This window comes from Castor canadensis, chromosome 5 (assembly GCF_047511655.1).
Source record: "Castor canadensis chromosome 5, mCasCan1.hap1v2, whole genome shotgun sequence".
Classification (NCBI taxonomy): domain Eukaryota; kingdom Metazoa; phylum Chordata; class Mammalia; order Rodentia; family Castoridae; genus Castor; species Castor canadensis.
The window spans coordinates 171947961-171956772 of NC_133390.1; positions in this window are offsets into that span (position 1 = coordinate 171947961).

Below are 8812 nucleotides of genomic sequence, written 5' to 3' on the forward strand. Positions count from 1 at the left end.
AGGAGGGAGGCAGAGGCAGGAGGATCACAAGTTCGAGGCCAATACAGGCAAAGTTAGTGAAACCCTGTCTCAAAAGCATAGAAACAAAAAGACTGGGGCACGACACAAATGACTTTAGCACTTGCTCAGGTGAGAGGTCCTGGGTCCAGTCCCCAGTCCGGGGGCCGGCGGGGGTGGGGGGAGGACACAAAAGATTGCCCTGGAGGACAGCTGTATTGACCGTGGTCATGAGCTCCATTTTTTAGTGTTTTAATTTGCTTTATTCAAACCACGTCAACCAAGATTTCTTAACCTGGGGGCTTGAAGTCTGAGGATGGAGTTTGGGTGTAAGATGTCTCCTCTGAGACACACGGAAGGCGGGAAGCCTCAGCTCAGTGTTTTGGCAGGTTTTGGAGGGGGCAGGGTGGAATTGATTAGAGAACATTTGTCCTCAACGTTGTCTCAGTCCTAATTGCTTGCAATGATCTTTTATTTTGCATAAATCAGCTTTTGCTTACCTCTGGAAACAACATGGTTTTGACACCTAATCAGAGCGTCTCAAGGGTTGACAGGACAAAGCCATCTCCACCTTTAAAAGAAGGTTTTTAAAAGTTTTAAAAAGGGAATTAAAGACTGGGGTCCATGTGAGCGGGGGGGGGTGGTGGTGTGTGGCTTCGTGGTCAGCGCTTGTCCAGCAGCATGGGGGAGACCCCACATTCCATAGTCAGCACCACACACACACAAAAAAGGTCTGCTTTCACACAGAATTCTTAGACTCACATCTAAGTTTGCTTGTAGATGATATCCGAGTCTGAGTTGGAGGAGTCTGTGAATACGTGCCCCGGGCCACATTCCCTCCTGCCCTCCCCACACCACCAAGTAGGCATCGAGAGCTGTGCTGTTCCCAGTGCTGGTTTAGAGCAGAGACGAGATATCCTTTCAATTCCTGGAGAAGTGGGAGAGCCTGCTAGAGAAGTAGGTTCTTCTTGAGGGAGCTGAGTCCATTGGCCAGGTTTGGGGAGGGAGGACAAGGGTACAACTCACACCTTAAGTTTGCTCTGTCCATCTGGCCTCCATGGTGGGATGAGGTCAAATCCTTAAGTATCTAGCCAGGTATTGTGACACATGCCTGTAATCCCGCACTCAGAAAAAGACTGTCAAAACAAACAAGATACAGTAAAGATTGTTCCAGAGGACAGACATTATTTTGGAATTTCCAGCTGTTTGGGTAACAATAGGAAGACTAGGTTTGATTTCTCTTTCTGCCACTTTTGGCTCCAAATGCAGTAGCTGAGACCACTATGCACCAAGAGTTGTGGAAAGGGACGAGGTTGTCCTGGGAGGGCGATCCCCAACGGGGTTGACCACCAGCACTGCAGCAGCATCTACCAGAAGCACCCAGCTTCCCAAAGTCCACAGATCTGGGGTTTAGGTGAAGTCTTCCCATTTTTTGTAGATATTAGCATGTTATCCAAATATTATGCAGCCGGTTTGGGCTCCGTGGGCTGAGAGGTTGTGGCTTTTGGCCAGAAAGTCATTGACGCTCTCCAGTTTAGGATTTCTGAGACCAATACAACCCTGAGAAGTCCACACTCAAAGCATGCACAGCCTCCCAAAACAGACACCCCCGGGAACCCCCTACCCCGCAGTGAAGGGGAGCCGCTGCGCAGCCTCATGGGCAGTAGAGACGCGGGACACTACCTAGGCCCTTCATCAGGAGAGTGGAGAAACGCCTGGTGACACTGTCGCAGCAAAAAAGCACAGCTGCATTCACGCGTGCACAGCCTCATGATGTCACCCTAGAGTGGGAAGAGCGGAGAACCCTATTTATAGGAAGTCCCGTGTGAAAAACAATGGCAGGCACTGTTCAGGGGAACACGCAGGTGCCACACAGGCAGGGGCAGGCGGGAAGGACAAGGACCTTGGCACTAGGAGTACGGGGTGGGGCTTATTCTTGGGGCGGGGCTTAGCCGTGGGGTGGAGCTAATTCATTGGAGGGCTTAATCATGGGGCGGAGCTTATTCACGGGGTGGGGCTTATTCGTGGGGCGGGGCTTATTTGTGGGCGGGGCTTCTTGCAGGTGGCTTATTCATGGGGAGGGGCTTCTCGTGGGCGGGGCTTGCTTTGCCTCTCAAGAAATCAGCCCTGTTGGCCGGGGAACCCCTATGGGGTGCGGGAGGAGCTGATTTCTGCATCCCAGTGCGGCATTTCTCGGCACATGTGCGATGTTTCAATAAAAATGCTTTCCGTAACCGAAGTCACGCAGCACATTGGGACTGGGCAGGGGGCAGGGCGGGGAGGGGTGACAGATGCGTGCCTTTTTGTATGTTCTTCTGTCTTATGTGGGATTGAAGTGATTTGTGGTGAAATTCCAGGCGCGTCCCCAAGCTGGGCAGGACCCAGCCAGGCCACCCAGGCAGGTCACTAGTGGTTCTTCTCGTCACCGCCACCTGGCTGGGAGCTGGGAGCAGCTGCAGGAAGGGAAGTCTCAGGGTCGGCTCCTGCCTCAGTTTCTCCATCTGTCAGCTGAAGAGGATGAAGCAGGCTCACCCGTGAGGACACTCGGAGGCCCTCAAGGAAGGACGGCAGCTCCTCTGCCAGGAGCAGACCATGGTGATGACGTCAGAGAAGCCAGGCCGTGGGAACCTCTGCCAGGTCAGCACTGTGAGGACTTGGACGGGAAACCATCAAGGAGGTGAAGCCCTTCCCCAAATGCCGCCACCATAGCACCACCTCCCTATGAAGTGGGAGGGGGAAGAAAGGTGATGGCACTGCAAACTTGGAGCCGTTGTCGCTGTCACTGTGGTGATTTTCTCCCCAGCACTCATTGGGCAAACCTGGAGACACTGTTGAGTTGCACAATCAGGAGGGGCCCCTGGCATCTGTCTAGAGGTGGAGCCCAGGGATGCAAGTAAACCCCCATAGTGCATAGGACACTCCAGCAAAGAACCCTCTGTCCCCAGGGTTCACAGTGCCCAGGCTGAGGCCCTGGAAATAGCCAAGGGGACAAGACAAGACCCACTTGGAAGAGCCGACGGCTCAGCCAGGACATGCAAATGTCCTGGTGCAGGTGGGGAGCATCCTGTCCTGTCAAGGGGGTTTCTCTGGCGTCCGCATCACCAGACCTACAAATACCTGAACTTCTGACGTGCCTCTGGTCCCCCCACTGAGGCCCCAACATCCTGGAACAGAGATAAGATGTCCCCACCGAGTCCTGTCTCATCTCTTGTCCTGTAGCATCAGGGGACTGCATAATGATTGCTTCATGCTGTGGGCATTTGGAAGCGCAGTGACCAGAGCCACCGCAGGGGAAGTGACAGGTGAGCTGCACCTTCCGAGATGGCTGGGCAATAGGCAGGTAAAGAATAGGGGGTGTGGGAGGTTGAGGGGCAGAGTGAGGAACAGCATTCCAGGCACAGGAAACAGCTCAAGCAAAGGCCCTGGAGCAGGGGCAAGATTGGGCAGCAGAATGACCTGGCTGAGGCCGCATGGTCCAAGGCAAGTCAGCAGCCATGGACAAGGGAGGAAGGGCCCCAACTTGAAGCATAGGGTGAACAGATGCTCCTCGCGAAGAAATCCTACTGAAGTAGCAGCAGCTCACCTGTGGGCGTTGAGGCCTGACACCGTGAGCCTCTGCATTCCTCAGGGGGCTTATGGATGCAGGGTGCAAGAAACCTACTCAAAGTGACTTATGTAAAAAGGTTTACCTTGGCTTTTGGGATTTGGGGTTTGTTTTTTGGCTAACATAGCTGTGCTGACCCAATTCTCAGGCTGGATGTATCAGTTCTCTGGGGGCAAATCCAGAGGGACAGAAGGCTAAAAGTCCCAAGGTTCTTCTCGGCTCTGATTTGCTTGAGCGCATTGCTTCCCCTGTGGTCAGGGGGTCAGCTCTGGGTCATATGTCCTTTGGGAGCTCAAGTTAGGGCCTAAGCAAGAGGAGGGTGGTCCCCAGAGGGAAATCAAGGTACTGTTACCGGAAAAGGAATAAATCAGGGCAGGCAAAAATGACAAATGCCAATTGCAGCCAGTAACACAAAGTCTAGGGCAGTTGCACGTTCAGGGGGTTTTGAGTGGGACAAGGGACCTGGAAGACATCCCAGCACCTACTTTGGTGTGACATTGCACTGACTTCCGCAGGCTCTGCCTTAATTCATACCAACAGCCGTGGCTGGCTGTGTGAGCACTGCTGCCCCCTATGGGACGCAGATGAAGAAACAGGCTCGGAGAGGCTACTGCTGCAGATGAAAGAAACTTGAACTCATGCCTGAGACGTGCTCAGAGGCATCCTGCACTGGTCCAGCACTGGTCCCTGGAGCACCCTGGTCTGGGAGAGAAGGAACAGAGGCTGAAGGCTTCAGAGAGTCATTGAAGGAGGGGCAAGTCACCATCACCACAACCCATTGTATCTGCATCTGTGTGTGCACCATTCAGTCCCCAGAAACGGAGGTGAAAGCTTAAAGTTGTTGCTCTTTCCCAGAAGGAAAGAAGATGAAATTCAGAGGGGTCCAGAAACCTGCCAGCAGCACTCAAGCCAGAAAGAGCAGAGGCAGGAACTCGAACTCAAGTCGTGGATCCTATAGCCAGGGGACAAACCTACTGCACACCAGTGTCCTCCATCTGAAAGCACTTTGGGACAGGTGGAGTGGCTCAAGTGGTAGAGCACCTGCCTACAAGCATGAGGCCCTGAATTCAAACCCCAGTACTGCAAAAAAAAAAAAAAAAAGTAAAATGCAGGCTTTGTAAAAACATACAAACAAAAAAGTGCATTTAGTCACTGTCGCCTCAAGTTTGGGCACTGAAAACTGAAATCCTTGCTGGTGTAGTTCATGGCTTAGGAAATGGGAACACCAGGAAACAGACTTGAAGGTGGGAGGGCTGTGTGTGTGTGTGTGTGTGTGCATGTGTATCTGTGTACACATGAGAGGGGTGCATGTGTTCATGTGTGCGTACTTGTACATGGTGTAATTGTGTATGTCTGTGTGTGCCTGAGTGCATATATGCACAAGTGTGTGCATGTGTGTATCAGTGTTTGACAAATTTATAAATCTTTAGTCTTTAACCCACTCCACTCAGGAATCTGTGGACCTTGATCTGTCTGTGGCATGTGCACTGACAGCACATTCCTCTCCAGTGGCACCAAATCCATCGTGGTGCCAGCAGCAGAGGCTCGGGCGGTGCGGGCAGACGGGAGTCACCCACAATGCCCTGGATGGTATCCTCAGGCTGCCCTCCCGTCTGAGACACCCGCGAGTGACGTCTTCCATGGAATTCCCTGGGTATCTGTGGCCGGCTGGCTCAGAAGCGTCTGCCTGCCTGGTCTCCGTGTCCGATGAGGTCAGGGCTGCTGCGCTGGGGATCCGGTTACAGCATCTCTTGGAGCCCTAAGGGCGCAGAGGGGAACCCTGGCAGTGATGGCCAGCAGGGGGCGGCAGTGAGACTGTGTTACTTAGGCTTCATGCTTCGCCTTTGCACACACGTGTGCACAGGGAATCCTGTGCCGTTTGGCAGTACTGAGCGTACCATGGAGAAGTGGATTCCCTGGCCCTTCCCTGCACATGGCCTTGGCGTGGTGCAGTGTGGCGTGGGCTCCATGCTTACACAGAACACACATCAGCAATTGCATGGTCCCTGCCAGGGCCACCTGGAGCCATGGTGGCTCTGTGGAGAGGGAGCAGGGCCTGTCCTCGGGCACAAGTAGCTCCTGAGCTGGAATAGGGGACCCAGGCCTCTCCCTTGCCAGGTGTAAAGAGAGTTAAGAGCTATCACTTAACAAGAACGGACTCCTTGCACAATAGGACAAAGTTCCCACAAGGCCCTGTGTCTACAGGCCCCTTCCTCCTCCTTGAAGCCTCAACCTCAAAACCTCCCTGAGAGTTCTCAGATACCCAGGTTCCACCCACACTTCTGCTGCTTATTACGCCGTCCACAGATCCCCATCCTTCTGCCCCCTCCTCTGCAAAGCCCCTGTGGCCACTCTAAATGAAATGTCATTCTCATAACTTAATTCTCTCTTACCCTGTCCCTCTCCCCTCCACATTTGTGACTACCTGCTCAATGACATATATTTGATTACTCACCCCTTGTCTGTCTCCCCAGCTCTGTGAAGCAGGTGCTTTTTTTTCTGTCGTGTTCACCCTTGTATTCTCGAGCTCAGAAGACAGCAGGCATGGCAGGTGCACAGTTAGGAGGGCGAAGGTGTGGATGAGAGCTGCAAGCAGACATAATTAGAGTCAATCACAGTCCGTGTGAGTTGTGGGGACACAGGACATTGAGTCACAGCAGTGCAGCGTCGAGGTGTGTTGTTGGTTTGATGGAAGTTACTAAAGGGGTCACGACTGCCCAAGGCCATGACTTGGGGGTGGGACCAGGGCTGGGGGTAGGACCAGGATCTGGGGGACATCTAGAAGGCACCCACAACCCGAGAAGAGCCAGGAGCAGAGACAGCTGGTGGCTCCAGGTCTTCGCCGGCCCACGCCCCTCCTGAAGTCACCCTGCAGCCAGTCTTCTGTGTCCAGAAAGGACTTGGTCATGTGCACCGGGCCTAATTAGACACCCACTGCTGGAGGGTGGTGGTGAAGGGGTTTCTGTGACCTGACCAGGCAGACCTGGTGCTGGAAAGACCTGATGAGTGGGGGTGGGGTAGGGGAGTACGATTAATTTACAGGTTCTCTAGGAAAGGACGGGGCTGACTGTGCAGCATTCCTCCCAACTCCAAGTCAGGAACCCCAGCAGAGCCAACTGGGTCCACTTTGCCCATAGGCTAAGAAGGACATGAAACCCACATGGGACACCATCAGGAGGGTGGGGGTGCCTGTCCAGAGTCAGAGCACCCCAGGAAGCTCAGCATGGCAGCTGTGGCAGAGCAAGTGGACAGCTGAGACTCCTTCTACCCCAAACCCAACTAACCCAGCAACCCTGAGCAAGGGCTGATCTCAGCCGGGGCTGGTGGCTCACGCCTGTAATCTTAGCTACTCAGCAGGCAGAGATCAGGAGGATCGCTGTTTGAAGCCAGCCGGGGCAAATAGTACACGAGACCCCATCTTGAAAAAAATTTAAAAAGGGCTGATCCCGAGCTGAGGGCGAAGCCTGTGATCCACAGTGACCTCTGGTGGCAGTGAGAAGCAGTGTCTGAAGAGCAGGGTCTGTGTTTGGAAACAGGACCCAGCCTTCCCAGCAAGGAAATCCCAGGACAGTGGGGATGAGGGAGTAAGACGCTCCCTGGCAGGAATTAGACTCCCTGCTGCTGAGAGCACCAAGGGCTCAGCTTACTCAAAACGTGAAAGCAATAGGAAGGTATTTGAGTGCTTCGTTGCTCATAAAAATGACTTTTTTTCTTTTTTTGCAGTGCTGGGGCTGGGACCCAGAGCCTCAGCAGGATAAGCAAGTACTGTAGAACTAAGCTACATCCCTGCCACCATAAAGATCATACAATAAGCCAGGAGTCACAGCCTTTACCACTTAGTATACAGTGCCAGTTGTAGCCTGAAGACAGCCATAGACAGATTAGAGGCATGAACAAGGTTGTGTTCCAATAAAACTTTATTTAGAAAACAGCCACCCAGCCATGGCCGGCCATAGTTTGGTGGGATAAGCAGTTGGGGCCAGCCTTTTGGCTTCTATAAAACAGAAAACCCTGTGCAGTTTTGCGAAACGTTCTTTCCTCCTTTGACAAATCATGGCTGGTCAACACTGGCTAACTGCTGTCTCTTTCTTTGCATCAATGGAGAGGTGTTCACTAATTACCATATGCTGTGGTCATCCGGCTGGGTCATGGGTTTGCATAGCTTCTTTCTCGTGAGTTAGTCCCAATTTGGTTGTTTCCCTGCCCCAATGTACACACACACGCACCAGCCTAGGAATGTACTCTTTGTGGTTGTAAAAAACCAAGTCGCTTATCTGCTCTGAAGTCTGGAAAAGTTTAAAAAGATCGGGTCCCCTGCACTGGCGCTGTCCGGCCAGACATGTCCCTTCCTATTGTGTGGCACTTCTTCCAGTCTGGCCATAGTGTTGCAACACCAGGCACAAGCTGGCATCAAGACTTTCCACTAGACCATCTGGGTGTCCTCTAGTGGCCGACTCGGAGATGTTCCTGCCCTCAAAGCCACAGCCAAGTCCAGGGCCTCAGGGGCTGGTCTGGGGCAAAACCACCAAGTGATCTGAGAAACCCAAGGAGTCTGGGTGGAAGGCAGAGGGGTTCCCGCCCCCCCATCTCCCTGCGGCCGTCTCTGAGCGGAGTTTTAACCTCGGTGCCCAGCTCACTGTGGTATTCCTCCCAGGCTCCTAGATGTTCGACTTGAGTCCTGGAACTATGGAGCTGTGAGAATGGCTCAGGTCACTCCGTTTACCACAGAAGCAGGAGTCAGCCTTCCACGGTGTCCCTGGGATTTGTCACAGGGCCTCCCGGAATGTTGGGAGCAAGTGCCTGGTCAAGTGGGGCTGTTTCTTGGAAACTGGTGCTGGACCCTCAAGTCATCAGGAGGGAAGAATGGGTGAGAAGTGGGAGGGGTGAGCACCAACTGGAGCCCAAGGACAACTGCTGAGAACTTGTAGATCAAGCAGCCCTCTGTGGTGACCTCACAGGAGAAGGTGTCATCTCCAGGGAAAAAAGAACCCTCTTACACTGTTGGTGGGAATGTAGACTAGTACAACCACTCTGGAAAAAAATTTGGAGGCTACTTAAAAAGCTAGACATTGATCTATCATTTGATCCAGCAATACCACTCTTGAGGATATACCCAAAAGACTGTGACACAGGTTACTCCAGAGGCACCTGCACACCCATGTTTATTGTGGCACTATTCACAATAGCCAAGTTATGGAAACAGCCAAGATG